This window comes from Colobus angolensis, unplaced genomic scaffold (assembly GCF_000951035.1).
Source record: "Colobus angolensis palliatus isolate OR3802 unplaced genomic scaffold, Cang.pa_1.0 Scaffold220, whole genome shotgun sequence".
Lineage (NCBI taxonomy): Eukaryota > Metazoa > Chordata > Mammalia > Primates > Cercopithecidae > Colobus > Colobus angolensis.
Window position 1 is genome coordinate 2449637 of NW_012115378.1, and position 16606 is coordinate 2466242.

The following is a 16606-nucleotide window of genomic DNA, read 5'->3' on the forward strand; positions in this document are numbered from 1 at the left end:
AACCCCAGCAATTCCAGAGGCTGAGGCAGAAGAATCACTTGAACCCGGGAGGAGGAGGTTGCAAAGAGCCAAGTTCGTGCCATTGCACTCCAGCCTGAGCAACAAGAGTGATACTCTGTTTCAAAAAAAAAAATTATATATATATATGAATGAGAAGCCAGAATTCACCTTATAATAGAAGAAAACCTTTAACATAAAATATATAAATCAAATAAACAACTAGAAAAAGGGAATTTGGAAACTAAGACAATGCAATGAGTAGAAGAAAATGTGTTAAAATATAATTAATATTCTAGATAGATGTGATAGTTCATCCATTAAATAAGAAGAGGAGGCTATAAAAAAAGCAGCATTCAAAAAATAAGAGAGATCTCCTGGAAATTAGGAATATAACAGTAGAAACTAAAAATTCAACAGAATATTTAAAAGATAAAGTTGAGGAAGTCTCCAGTAAAGTAGAATGAGAGAGAGAGAAAGAGAGAGAGAGAGAGAGAACAGAGAGAAAAGAACTATCAAGGAAATAATTCAAGAATATATAAGATATTTATAAAGACTAAAATCTCAAATTAAGAAAATAAAGGAATAAACATTTGCTTCTACCCAGGATGGGGTAAAAGGAACTGCATTTACACTCCTGCCTCAAACAAACAAGCAAATAAACAAATCAAGACAAAATATATGAAACAATGGGTTTTAAGACATTGGACATCAGGCAACAAGAAAGATTAACCCCGAGTGACAGGAAACAGATGAGGTGAGCCCTATGGTTGTACCAACTTACTGCCTTGAGAGAGTTCCCAGGCTACAGCACTGGAAGAGGAAACCCAGGCAGAGCCTAGCAGTCTCCGTGAGTCAGAGTCAGAACTGAGAGTCCCAGGTAGATAAAAGTGGCTAAAGTTCATAAGACAAAGAGAGAAACCCAGATATTTGTAGATGGTCACCTTGCATATTCAGTGGAGGCATGACCAGCACAGGAGTGAGAGGAACCTGCCCAAGACTGGCGGTGAGGGGTGGGAGGAAGCTAGCTGAAAGGATTAGAGAGCAGTGCATGGCACTAACACTGAGCTGGGAATAGTGCTTATTCTCACCAGCCAGACTGGAAAAACTTAATTCACAGACTATTGGATAGGATACCCTATTGGATAGGATACCCAGGAAGGTCTTGCATTAGTAGTGGGAAATAATTAGCTGTACACAGAGCACTACTCTGGCCCATTAGAATCATCAAAGCAAGACCTGAAAGGATGAGACTGTTTCTAAGAAACTTAACTGCATCCCAGAACAGACCACAAAAATATTCACAGAATAAAAAAGTATCGGCCGGGCACAGTGGCTCAAGCCTATAATCCCAGCACTTTAGGAGTCTGAAGCGGGTGGATCACGAGATCAGGAGTTCAAGACCAACCTGGCCAAGATGGTGAAACCCCATTTCTACTAAAAATACAAAAATTAGCCTGGTATGGTAGCAGGTGCCTTGTAATCCCAGCTACTTGGGCAGCTGAAGCAGAGAATTGCCTGAACCCAGGAGGAGGAGGTTGCAGTGAGCCGAGATCATGCCACTGCACTCCAGCCTGGGTGACAGAGCAAGACTCCATCTCAAAACAAAACAAAAAAAAGTATCCAGCATCCAACAATGTAAAATTCACAATATCTGGCATCAAAACATGGTCATCAGGCAATGAAAAGATGTAGGAGAATATAATTCACAATGAGAATAATGGATCAATCAAAACTGACACAGGTGTTAGAGTAAGCAGACGAAGACATTAAGACAATCTTTAAACCTGTATTCTGTATTTTTCAAAAAGTTATATAAAAATGTGAGTTTTTTTTTAAAAAGACCTAAACCAAATTTCTAGAAATGAGGCCGGGCGCGGTGGCTCAAGCCTGTAATCCCAGCACTTTGGGAGGCCGAGACGGGCAGATCACGAGGTCAGGAGATCGAGACCATCCTGGCTAACACCGTGAAACCCCGTCTCTACTAAAAAATACAAAAAACTAGCCAGGCAAGGTGACGGGCGCCTGTAGTCCCAGCTACTCGGGAGGCTGAGGCAGGAGAATGGCGTAAACCCAGGAGGCGGAGCTTGCAGTGAGCTGAGATGCGGCCACTGCACTCCAGCCCGGGCGACAGAGCGAGACTCCATCTCAAAAAAAAAAAAAGATTATTCACCATGATCAAGGGGGATTTATCCCAGGGATACAAAGATGGTTCAAATCAATAAATGTGACACATCATATCAGCAGAATGAAGAACAAAAACCATATAATCATCTCAATAGCACAGAAAAGGCATTAGACAAAATCCAACATCAATTTTTGTGGGTTTTCTTGGGTTTGTTTGTTTTTTTTGAGATGAGTTTACACTTCATTGTTCAGGCTGTAGTGCAGTGGTGCGATCTTGGGTCTTGGCACAATCTCCACTTCCCAGGCTCAGGTGGGCCTCCCACCTCAGTCTTCTAGGTAGCTGGGACCACAGATACATGCCACCTTGCCTGGCTAATTTTTGTATTTTTGATAAAAACAGGGTTTTGTCATGTTGCTCAGGCTGGTCTCAAACTTCTGAACTCAAGTGATCTGCCCACTTGAGGCTCCCCAAGTGCTGAGATTGCAGGTGTCAGGTACTGTGCCCAGGCAGTTCTTGTGGGATATTTTGGTTTTTTTGTTTAAAAAAAATCCAAACCTCACCAAACTAGGAATATGAGGGAAATTCTCCAACCTGATAAAGGCCATCTATGAAAGACTAATAGCTAACATTATACTTAATGGTGAAAGACTGAAGGCTTTCCTCTAATATTAGGAACAGGACAAGGACAACATTTAACATTGCACAGGAGATTATGGCCAGTGCAATAAGAAAGAAAAAGAAGCAACAGAAACAAAAATAAATTCCTTTTTTATATACTAGGAATGAACAACCATATATTGATATTAAAATGCAATGACAGTTCCAAAAAATGAAATACTTGGGATACATCTGACAAAAGATGTGAAAGAGCTCTACACTGAAAAATACAAAACAATACTGAGATAAATAAAAGAAAATCTAAATAAAAGGAGATTGTGGCCGGGCGCAGTGGCTCACGCCTGTAATCCCAGCACTTCGGGAGGCCGAGGCGGGCGGATCATGAGGTCAGGAGATCGAGACCATCCTGGCTAACATGGTGAAACCCCATCTCTACTAAAAATACAAAAAATTAGCAGGGCATGGTGGTGGGTGCCTGTAGTCCCAGCTACTCAGGAGGCTGAGGCAGGAGAACAGTGTGAACCCGGGAGGCGGAGCTTGCAGTGAGCCAAGATCATGCCACTGCACTTCAGCCTGGGCAACAGAGCGAGACTCTGTCTCAAAAAAAAAAAAAAAAGGGAGATTGTATTTTGTTCAGTGGTAAGAAAACACAACATATAGTTGTGATGTCAATTCTCCCTAAATTAATCTATATATTCAATGCAATCTCAAAATCTCAGTATTATTCATATAGAAATTGATATTTTGATTCTAAAATTCACATAAAAATGCAAAAACCTGAAATATTCAAACAACTTTGAAAAATAAAAGAAAAATTGCAGTTAACTCTACCAGACTTCAAGACATTGTAATACGGTGATAGTCAAAACAGTGTTGTATTGGCATAGCAATAAACAATCAGATAAATGGAACAGAATACAGAGTCCAGATATAGACTCAAACATATACTGACAGGATTTTTGACAAAGGTGCAGGAAAATCCAGTAGAGAAAAAATATCTTAGTTCATTCAGGCTGCTATAACAAAAATACCTTAGACTGGGTAATTCATAAATAATAGAAATGTATTGCTCACAGTTCTAGAGGCTAGGAAGTCCAAGATCAATGCATTATCAGATTCAGTGTCTGGTGAGGGAATGATCTCTTTTTCCAAGGTGGCACCTTGTTGTTGCATCTTCACATGGAAGGTCAAGGCAGTTCCTGTCAACCTTTTTTATCAGGGCACTAAGTCCATTCATGGCATCTCTGCCCCATGACTTAATCACTTCCTAAAAGTCCCACCTCTCAATGCTATCACATTTGTGATTAAATTTCAACATCTGAATTTTGGGAGGACACATCCAGATCATTGCAGATAGGCTTTTTAACAAACAATGCTGGAACAATTGCACATCCACATGAAAACAAATGAACTATTCGTACTTCACACTATATACAAATATTAACTCAAAATGGATCTATATTATTCCATTCTTACACTGCTATAAAGAACTGCCCAAGACTGGGTAATTTGTAAAGAAAAGGGATTTAATTGACTCACAGTTCCGTATGGCTGGAGAGGCCTCAGGAAACTTAAAATCATGGTGGAAAGGGAAGCAGGCATGTCTTACGTGGTGGCAGGCGAGAGAGAGAGTGTGTGTGAGAATGCAGGAAAAACTACCACTTACAGCCATTTATAAAACCATCAGATGTCATGAGAATTCACTCACTATTACAAGAACAGCATGGGGGAAATGGCCCTCATAATCCAGTCACTTCCCTCTCTCAACACATGGAGATTCTAATTCCAGATGAGATTTGGGTGAGGACACACAGCCAAACCATATCAGGTCATTGACTTGGTAAGAAGAATTAAGTCCACCAAAAAGTTTCTATACCCTGATCCCCAAGACTGAACATGTTACATAGCAAAAGTGACTTTGCAGAGGTAATTAAGGTTACTAATCAACTGCTTTAGAATATGGAGGCTAGCCTGGATTTCCATGTGGGTCCAATGTAATTCACATGTGTCCTTAAAAGCAGAAGAAAAAGACAGAAATGGAAGTTAGAGGGAGTCAAAGCATGAAGATTTGGTGTGCCATTGCTTTTTTGAAGATGGAGCTGGGCCATGTGAGAAGAAATATGGACAGCCTTAAACTGCTGAGAGAAAGGCCCTTGGCTAATAGCCAGCGAGGAACAGGGATCTCAGTCCTATGACCATAAGTAACTGAATTACTTCAATAAGGTCTTTGGCCAATTTCAATTACTTGTGTAATTACTTCAATAAGTAATTGAAATTGACCAAAGACCTTAGTTTGCTTGGAAGAGGACCTGAAGACCCAGAACTGCAACTTTAGCCATTATCTTGATTTTAGCCCAAAGAATACAGTCATGCCATGCTGGATTTCTAACCTATAGAAACAGTAAGATAATCAATTTGCATTGTTTTAAGCTGCTATATTTCTGGTAATTTGTTATGCTGCAGTAGAAAAGTAGTAAGTAGGCCTTAATTTAAAACCTAAAACTACAAAACCTCTATAAGAAAACAGGAAATATTCATCATAAACTTGAGTTAAGCAAAGACTTCTTATATACAACACTTACACACCACACTTCTTATATGCACAGTTCCTTTACATACAGACATGTTTCATAAAAGAACAATTTGATAAAGTAGACCTTATCCATAAAACAGTTGCTCTTCAAGAGACTGTTATGAGAATGAACAGACAAGCCAGAGACTGGGAGTAAATATTTGTAAATTACATATATAATAAAGAACTGCTATCTGGAATATATGTAGACTTCTCAAAGCACAATAAAAGAAAACCAGACAAACCAATTTTAAAAGTAGGCAAAAGACTTGAACACTCATTTCACTGAAGAGGATACATGGATGGCAAATAAGCAAAATATGCCCAACATCTTTGTAATTAGGAAAAATGAAAATTAAAACCACAATAAGATACCTCTGCACACCTGCTGGAATGGCTAAAATTAAAAAGACTAATCATACAACCTGCTGGCAAGGATTTGAAGGAACTAGAACTTTTACACTGCTTGTGTAAAATTATACCAACACTTTGAAAAACAGTTTGGCAATTTCTTAAGAAGTTAAACATAAACCTACCCTCTAACCCAACCATTTCCTTTCCATGTATTTACCCAAAAGAAAAGAAAGCATATGTACCTGCAAACAATTTTATGCAAATGTTCACAGCAGCTTTATTTGTAATAGCCAACAACTGAAGACAACTCAAATGTCTACTGACAAGTGAATGGGTAAATAAATTGTGGTATATCCGTACAGTGAAATACTACTCAGCAATAAACAGGAAGGAACTGTTGATTCATGCTACAAGATGAATGAATCTCAAAATTATCATGCCAAATGAAAGAAGCCAGACAAAAAAGTACCTACTGTATGATTCAATTTACTAAAAACTTTAGAAAATGCAAACTAATCTATAGTGATGAGAGGGCATCAGAGGTTACATAAAGACAGGGATGTGGAGAGAGATGGGAGAAAGGAATTACAAAAGGACACAAGGAAGTCTGAGGGAATTATGGATTTGTTCACTATCTTGATATTCATGATGATTTCATGGGTTCATCCATATGTCAAAACTTAACAATTTGTGTACTTTAAACATATGCACTATTCATATGACAATTTTATTTCTATAAAGCTCTTAATTATAAAATAAAAGAATATTTACATAAATGCACATGGATGTAATGAGAAAACTTTACAAAGTTGTTTCTTCCAAACTAATCTGTAAATTAAATGTAATCCTTACTAGAATTGCAACAAGATTTTTTAAAGATTTGGCAAACTTATTTTAAAATTTAGTAGAATACTAACGGTTCTCAAATAAATTAGTCAATTTTTCTTTGAGACATGGTTTCACTCTATCCCCCAGGCTGGTGTGCAGTGGCATGATCATGCCTCACTGCAGCCTTGAGCTCCCAAGCTAAAGCAGTACTCCCACCTCAGCTTCCTGAGTAGCACAGGCACATGCCACCATGCCAGGTTAAATTTTTATTTTTGTCTTTTGTAGAAATGAGGTCTCACTATGTTGTCCAGGCTGGTCTCAAACTCCTGGGCTCAAGCAAATCCTCCCACCATGGCCTCCCAAAGTGCTGGGATTACAGGCATGAGCCACTTTGCCCAGCCTGATAAGTCAATTTGATAATAAAAAGCAAAGAAGGACAAATTGTCTTACTAATTAATTGTGAAGACATACTTAGACACAATATTAAAACGGTGGATACTGGCGCAGGAGCAGGCAAATGGACCAATAGTATAGAATATAGAGCTAAAAGATGTATGTGGGTATTTTTGGAACCCAGTATAGGATCTTTAAAAAATGCTCCCAGACTAGGCACAGTGGCTCACATCTATAATCCCAGCACTTTGGAAGGCCAGGGTGGGAGGATCCACATAAACCCGGGAGTTCAAGACCAACCTGGGCAAAACAGCGAGTCTCTCCAAAAAATTTTTTTTAATTAGCTGGGGTGGTGGTGCATGCCTGTATTCTAAGCTATGCAGAAGACTGAGGCGGGAGGATGTCTTGAGCTCGGAGGTCAAGGCTGTAACGAGCCATGATGGTGCCACTGAACTTTAGCCTAAACGACAAAGCAAACCTAACTCGAAAAAAAAAAAAATGCTGATAGGGAATTTCTTTCTGAAGAAGACCTCCTTCTCCAAAAGCCAACCATAAAGCAAAAAAGGATGTATATATTTGAGCTCATCAAAGTTAAAGAGTTCTATTTAATAAAGGACTCAGTAGATGAACTTATCAGGCAGTTGACAGATTGGGAGAAGATATTTATAATGCCAAAAGCTGACGAGGAATTAATACCTAGATGCCATACTGTCCAACATGGCAGCCACTAGCCACATATTCCTAGCTACGTTTAAATTAAAATTAAATAAAATTTAAAATTTAGTTACTTAGTTCCACTAGCCACATTTCAAGTGTTCACTAACCACATATAGCTAGTGGCTATCATATTGGACAGAACAAATATAGCATTTTTTATATCTCATAAAGTTCTATTGAAGAGCACTGCTCTAAAATATACACCAAAATTTTCCAAAACAAAGCAAAAGATAGGGAATTTGTTAGAAAAATGGGCAAAGGATATAACAAAGGCAAACCCAAATGGCAAATAAGTATATGAAGAGAAGCTCAACCTCATTTGTTATGAGAGAATAACGCCTCACCTTGTACTCATGTGATTGACTAAAATTTGATAGTTGGATAATACCAAATGTTGGTGAGCTTATATATAATAGAACCAGCTGGGTGTGGGGGTGTATGCTTGTAATCCCCACACTTTAGGAGGCTGAGATGGAAAGATCACTGGAGGCCAGGAGTTCTAGGCAATCCTGGCTCAAGCAAATCCTCCCACCACGGCCTCCCAAAGTGCTGGGATTACAGGCATGAGGCACTGTGCCCGGCCTGATAAGTCAATTTGAAAATAAAAAGCAAAGAAGGACAAATTGTCTTACTAATTAATTGTGAAGACATACTGTAGACACAATATTAAAAACAGTGAATACTGGCACAGGAGCAAGCAAATGGAAGATCATTTGAGCCTGGGAAGTCAAGGCTACAGTGAGCTGTGATTATGCCACTGCAGTCCAGCCTGGGTGACAGATGGAGACTGTATCTCAAAAGTAACTAAACAAAATAAATAAAAAACTCTGTGCTTTGATGGTGGAAGTGAACACTGATGCAGCCATTTTGGACAGCAATCTGACACTATCTGGTGCAATTAAATGTGTACATATATCTGCACACTGAAATCCCTTTATGTATACCCTGTCTGGAAAACTGTACATTGCATACAACAATTAGAAGTGGAGTACTGTCTCAAATTTATGGCATAAATTTTAAATCAGCAAAAGTTAAAGTTGAGAAATCTTAAAGGAAGTGAATAATACCAAAACCAAAAACCCCAAGAAATGCAAATAAAAGAGAAAAGATTGGAAAGTTAGACTTTCAGTTCAGTAGGTCATATTACAGGATTCTAAAAGCACACTGCCATTAATGTGATTTAAAACACATAATAAAGAGCACCACAGATTTTTTTTTAAGATTTATGAATTATGCAAGGATGTATACCAGGGATGTCAGAGTAGGACTCTGGAGGAGGGAGCCAAATAGGAGTGACACTCAGAGATGAGAAAAACACAGTTAAGCAAGACGGAATTGATGTGGGCTGATGAAGACCATGTGGGTTTATAAGGAGCGTCTGCCCTTACAGAGACAAAAAGGGAAAGGTTATGACTAAAATAAGTGTGGTGCTTAGAGAGAAAATAAATCGAAAGGTCAGCCATGTGAAAGCAACTTTGAAAGGGAACTTCTATATTTTCTCTTCCCTTCCTAATCTACTGTCTTTATCTGGCTCAAGAGGAACAAATGAAAGAGGAAATAAGATTCACTGCAACTGAATTCTTTAAAAATGGTAATTCAATAATATGCTGTAAAGTACAGAGCAGGCTGAACCTGGCACTTATCTAAATTTCATTTCACTCATAGTAAAGTGGCAAGAGACAGTGTGATTTTTACCTACACCAGGAAAATGTGAAAAAGGTTTTACTAGTGGTGTCCTCCCAAGAAACAAGGTAGAGATGCCACAGATACACCTCCAATACTTCCTATCACCTGTAAAATGAGATCATTTATCATCTTGCTCTTACTGACCCTGTCTAGCCTCAATTTCCATTCTACCCCTAGGAATAGGAGCTCAGTTTTACCCAAACAGACTGAATCAGTGTTCCACCAATAGACCCTGAGATTTCCTGACCATTTGGCTGGAAAACATCACTTGTTAATGCCTTTTTAGTGACCTTACCCTTCTCCTGTGACCCTTTCACATCTCTCTTGTCCTAAGTGAATGTTCCCACTTGTGAACTGTGGAGCACTTGTTGCTTAAACTATTCATTGGCTAATGGTTATTTTCTTTTAGTATTTAAGGTATCATTCCATTGCGTCCAGATTCCATTGTTTCTGCTTTGAAGTCAGCTTAATTTATGGCTTAATATCTTTAATCAACTTTTTAAAATTCTCAATTATTAACTCTTCAAATACTGTTTCTATTCCACTTTCCCACTCTTCTCCTTCTGGGACTCCTTTATATAACTTGTCTCTTACCCCAGCTTCTGCTTTTTCTATCTTTCATCTCCCAATATTGTGCTCTGGATATTCTCTTCTGATCCATTGAAAATTCAAGAATTCTCTCTTCAGCTATCTATTCTCCTCCTAACTCCATCCACTGAGTTACTAATTTTGACAGTTGTATTTACAGTTCTAGAATTTTCTTTTTTATATACTTTATATTTCTCTGTCAAAATCCTCAATCTTTCATCTCTCAATGAACACAACAAGCATATAATTATTGTAAACATTGAGTCTTTTAACTTTATTTTCTAGCTCTCCTGTGGTTGGCTGGTTATTTATATGGTTTTGTACCCTTGTGTGTCTCGTTAGTTTTCTTTCTTTCTTTTTTTAAATTTGTTGGGTTTTGATGTTTTGTCTTGTTTTGTTTTTTTGAGATGGAGTCTCACTCTGTCACTCAGTCTGGAATGCAGTGACACGATCCTGGCTCACTGCAACCTCCACCTCCCAGGTTCAATCCGCCTGCCTCAGCCTCCTGAGTAGCTGGGATTACAGGTACCCACCACTGTGCCCAATTAATTTTTGTATTTTTTTAGTAGAGACTGGATTTCACCATGTTGACCAGGCTGGTCTTAAACTCCTGACCTCAAGTGATCCACCTCCTTGGCCTCACAAAATGCTGGGATTATAGGTGTGAGTCACCGTACCTGGCCTAGTTTTCTTTTTTTTTTTTTTTAAGTGAAATCCACATAACATAAAAGTAATTATTTTAAAGTGCACAATTCAGTGGTATTTAGTACATTTACAATGTTGTACAACCACTAGCTCTATTTAGTTTCAAAATATTTCCATCACCCTAAAAGAAAATCCATTAAACAGTCACTACTCATTTCCTCCTCCTTATAGCCCTTGGCAAATACCAATTTGCATTCTGTCTTTGTTTCTGTCTTTATATTTAAAGTGGGTTTCTTATAGGCAATGGGTAGTTGGGTCTTGCTTTGCTTGGGTCTCCTTCCCTGTACTGTTGCCTGAAAATCTCAAACCAATAAGCTGGGGCAATCATTTGCATTCCTTTTCTCAAGGATCACTGTCTTTTGTTGCCTGATTCCCAGTGTCTTCAAACAATTACTTCATATGTTTTGTGTGTTTTCCCTTTTTTGTTGTTGTTGTTTCAGGTGGGAGGTTAAATACATATCTGTTAGTTTACCTTGAATAGGAGCAGAAATCTGCTGACCTTTAAAAACATAATTTATGTGCTTCAGTTTAGTAGTTAAATTTTCTGCTTAAATTTAATTTTAATTAATTAATTCAATTTTCATTGTGGCTTTTTTTAAGGTACGGTGGCGTTTGATCACGTTTTAACCAAGACATAGATAGACCATTCTGAAATCCTCCCTGGTAGCTTGTATTATATAAAATATGCCCATTTCTTTCAAGTTAACCTCCTTTGCCTGTAACCAACAAATGGCAGCTTCCAGACCCTCTTTTCCCCAGCAGCTGGTGAGAACAGCACATGTTTATGAACTGCTGAACGTGTCCCTAGTCATCAGATCAGATGCACTCTGACTGTAGCTGGACTCTCTCCTAAACTGAGATCATCACATCCACTGCCCCCCACTCCAGGTGTCCATAGAACCCTTGGGCTCTATGCAAGCCAGTTAGAGCTCAGGGAGTTTTTGATATTTGTTTTTAAATCCAGCATAATTAACTTTTAGGTGTTTGTAGATTTCTAAAAACAATCTTCATTTACATAAAGATATTTCTAAGTTGAGTTATTTTCTTCTCTCTCTCTCTTTCTTTCTCTCTCTCTCTCTCTCTCTCCTCTCTCTCTCTGTCATCAGCCTGTAGTGCTTCTAAATAATCCAGGCGCTCTTTGCTGCTCAGCCTAGACTCTCTTAGGGCAGAGGTTTGTCGAAGAACCATTAGCGCTGTGGTATGCATGTGCTCAGGCGCCTTCTACCATCGTGTCAGAGGCAGAAACCTGAGCAAGTCCCTCCATGCAGGTTGATTAGATTATTACCTTGGCTTTAACACACTACAACCAAGCAGCATTTAAACGAAAAGCAGGCTTCCTGTCATGCTCAAGCCTCATTCATCATAGGAACCCTCCCTGTGCAGTTATTGCCCCATCTCTTCCTGCCCTTTCTCGGCCAAATTTCTTGAAAAAAACTTGCTTCCTCCATGTCCTCACACCTGGCCCAGTTGCAAGCTGGCTTTTACTCCCTACCCCCAGCCTTTCACAGCGTCTCTCCCTGGCTCCTGCAATCACCATCAGGCCACCTCCTGCTTGCACCGGCTGCATCTGATGCAGCAGACCCCATCTTTGTTTTTTGCTTATTTCTCTGCCACTCTTTCACTCTCTCCATCCTCAACAAACCTTTCAGTGTCTAACTGAAGGCCCAACACACTCCCCTAATTTACAAAGTCTTCTCCTTCTTCACTCCCAATCCTCCATCAGGAGAGGAGTCATCAAAGCCACGGGAGCCACAGGTTCTCCTGAAAGAAGAAAAAGGAGTGGGGACAGAGCCCCCAGGACCATCAACAAAACAGGAGGGAAGAGAAGGAAGTCAGCTGGAAGAGAATGGCGACACTAAGGACATGCCTACTGCTTCTAGGTGTGGCACAGAATACAGAAAATGTAAAATAGGCAAGATTCTTGTCTACAAATTATGATCATATCTGATATTCCATGTAAGCATAGAGCAATATGTCAAAGCAGAATGCTGAATAAGATTTCACTGTCTCAACATTGCTAAGAGGAATATGACATTAACATATTGAAACTCTCCTCCACTGTGGGAAAAGAACCATGCAGATGTGTTGGTTCCAATTTGCTTACACACGTGTGTGGTACAGACAAGCAGCAGAAGATACTACCCTCCTATGGCAGGTTTAATCACCAGAAACTATTAACTACAATTTTGTCCAATTGCCAGTCTCAGCCTAGAAATCTTCTCCCTTCCTGCCAAGACTTTACCCTCCTTCCCATCTCAGCGTGAAGCTGCCTTTCCCAAGAAGTCTTCCACCACCTCCTGCGTGCCCCTTATGTGTGACCGTTCACACTTCACACTGTGTGATTCAGGTGACTCCTAGACAAGTCTTCTGTCTTCTGTAGGTCTGGAAGCTTCTCGGAGGTAGGGCTGATCCCTCAAGGCATCCAGCAAAGCACCTCCCCAACCATGAGCACTAGATGAGTATTTGTGAACTGAAGTTTGTCTGAAGTTCCTGCAGGAGGATGATGATTATTGCAGAGGGGTGCCATTGCCAAGGCTCACCCCAGCCTAAGCCACCCATGAGCCACGAAATGCCACTAGAGATTCCTGGTATGGCACCTTCCTAGGCCCTGCACCAAGCAAATAATTCTGTACTTCAAGTGAAGGAAGGATGGCTGAGGGAGAATACTTCAGGCCCTCCCTGTCTCCTTCTGCAGCACTTCCTAGCCCAAGAGCCCTTGAAGGGCATTTGTGACATGGAGCATTATGGGGGGTTAGTCTGTCCAGGCTGAGTAATGGTCCAGGCCCTGGTCAGCTCAGGCTGTGTGTGTGTGTGTGTGTGTGTGTGTGTGTGTGTGTGTGTGAGAGAGAGAAAGAAAGAGAGACAGAGCTTAGTAATCAGATAATTCCAGTCATTCCAACCATCCAAATCCCTTTCTGATCCATTTCTCCTCCCTCCCAGTTGAGCTCCCTGAAGACCTCACCCATGACCCTCTGCTTGGTGACTCTACTCCCTTCCGTCTCCCCCTCCTCATTCCATGGTGACTTGCACCTGACCAACCTGCTCCTGTCCAACTTCTCCTGTCACTTCAGCACCATAGATGTACCACACACTCTAGCTCCCAGTCTTCTGTCATGTTGACAACCATCCTCTCCCTCCTCAACAGCCTAACTTCACAAGTAAATGCACCACCTTCAACAGCTTGCTTGGGAGCCTGAAGTTCGGTCATTATAATCCCCCATGGTTCTTGCTCACTATAGAATCCTGGCTCCAACTCCTCCAACCACCGAGCGTGGTCTGTAGGGCCAGCATCTCACTTTCTTCCTCATTGGGCTAGCCCCACTTGCTTTCTGATGCCCTTACCTACCTTGCACCCTTTGTCTCTACTGGGGCGAAATGTCAGCACTGGTTAACCAGAATCATCAACCCCATCAGATCTGAAGAGCAGGTGCTGAGGGACAGCAATGTCACAGCCAGGAAGACCTTCTGAAATGTCAGATAAGCAGCAGCCCTGCCCAGCAGGCTCACCACAATCCTTGGACAAGTTCACACTCTTCCCCTAAACAGTCTACTTGCACGCTCCCCTTTCTCAAATCCTCTCTCCTACCCACCTCAACCTCTGCAGAGACCCACTACTCCTGGGGAAAGGTAGAAGTAAAGTCCCTCACTCCTAGGAGTGGTGCTGGAACCCTCTTGGGCTCAGGATCTTGCACCACAATAAAGCCTAAAGTCATTGACACCCCTCCTAGCCACCCCATGAACTCCAAACCTCAGCGTGGGTTGCCAGCCTGGCCTTTATGTGGAGGAAAGGTGCTTCATGGGAAGTGATGAGAAAGCATCACTCATTTCCCCTACAGTGGGGTTAGTTCTTCCCTTTTCACTCCTCTGCATGGCAGAGCCCCACTGCAGAGTAGCCACCTGCAGGGAGACATATCCTGATACATTTCTCTCCTTTCCCCTCCAAGCCGTTTTGTTTCTTCAGCTCCACCCTTTGCTGTGGGTTTTGGCCGCACCCAGGGTGGAGCTAAGGAGGGTGAGGCAGCAGGATTCTCACACAGCTTGGGACTTTGTGATGATCTGGAATCAACCCTCTCTGAGGCAAGTTCTTTCCTCCCTGGAAGGAACTTTGTAGGTTTTTTTCAGAGACTCCTTAGTCTCTGGGGCTCTCTTTCCAGCTGGTCACTCAAGACAACTTCCTGAGCCTGTATGTGATGAAGGAGCCTCAGAACTTACTCTGCTGTGGGGTTTCGCTCTTCAGGGAGCCCTCCTGGGTGGGATATAAAATGACCCCAGCCAGTTTTCTCAGTGGAGCGGCCCAAACTTGGTCCTTGGGAAACATTCCCACATTCCCTTTGCCACTCAAGGTGTCATGCAGGTCCCTCCCAGCAACCCTTTCAAAAACCCCTCTCATCACCAGCCTTTTCTCAGTCTTTTAAACCTCTTTCTAGGCCAAAGATAGGAGGCCAGCTAGGGTCACAAAACCAGTCTTTGGCAACCATCTTCATAAGGGAGTCTTGAGCATGACTTGGGAATCAGCCCCTATCCATCCTTCAGCACCCTTTTAAAATCCTGCAGTGCCTGGTTGCATGCACAATGAAATTTAGTGCTTCATGGCCGCTGTGCTTCTAAAGCAGGAAGGCAGCAGAAAGCCAGGAAGCACACATCCTAAAGGGGAATGCACAACCAGATAATTTAACATGTTAGCAAAGGTTCGACCCACCCCTCAGGCTCAGAAAGGCTGCCCCATTGCAGGCTGTATGGGATTTTGCACCACGATATAAATGAATATATTTGTATATACCAGGTGTATACAAATAACACCAATATGGTGCCTTCTGGCTCATATTAATGTCTAGAAACCTGCATGTGAGAAGAGGTGGTGATGATGACTGTGGTTTGGCTGGCCCGTGCACCCCACTTTCCTGGGGAGAGCTTTCCAGACGGTGAAGCCCCTGCACCCATCAACCAAAGCGCAGTCTGAGAATAGAAACCACTTGTTCTTTCAAGCAGAGAAGGATCTAGGGCAAAGAACTATTTACCAAGATATTACAATGGCTGGTGGGTGTGGCTGGAGGGGTGCCAAAGGAAGAAAATAGAGGAGGGTTAACTAGAGATGAAGTCATTACTGACCTGGCCCCCAAGTCTGCACCAGCTACCTCATTGCCCCAGGGGCCAGAGGCTGCTGCTGTGGCCAGCATGGACAGCACTAAACCAAAGCTGCCTCTGTTCTCCACCACTGTCAGGGCCAAGCTGAGACCAGGACCAAAAATGTGGGATGTGTTGGCCACACACTTCGAGCCCCACAGCACAAAGCAGGCATGGAGGGCGGGTACAGGGCCCAGCAGGACAGAAAAGCTGCTGGAGCAGATTCCTGGGAACAGCATGTCCCTCCTCTTCAGAGGTCTCCTCTTCCTTTCTGAAGCTTTACAGATAGATTACAGAAAATGACAAGCATGCATGGTAAGTCATTGACAAACTCAGAAAAAAGAACTTGGAGGAGACTCTTGGAGGTCACTCAGTTCCCCCTTGGCAATTCCTCTGGAGTTTCACAGATAAGGAATTAATAGCAAAAATAATAATAGTTACTTTTTTAGTACATGTAAAATACTTCTTAGACACTCAGGAAACTCTACCTCATTTATTTCCCAGGGCAATCCTATGAGGTGCTTAGGGTCTGAAAGGTGGTTACAGACCATTACAGACCACTTTTCCACTTTTCCAGCTGAGAAGAGCCATCACTTTGAAAATACTTGTGGTACTAGATTGAAATGCCAAGGGCAGAGTATGAAGACCAGGCCACAAAAGGAAAAGCTCATTCACCTTGCGCCCTCTTGTGGAGAAGAAGGTAAAGAATACTATCATACTACCTTAGAAAACGGAAATTCAGTCCATCCTCTTCCTCTAAATACAGTTGCAATACAATATAATGATACGTCTTCATCATAGTATGATTTTGCAAATATTTTTCACAAATGAACCAGGTAGCATTGTATTGTATAATTATTTTTCCTAGTCTGGAAACATCCTTTTGTGTTCTTGCT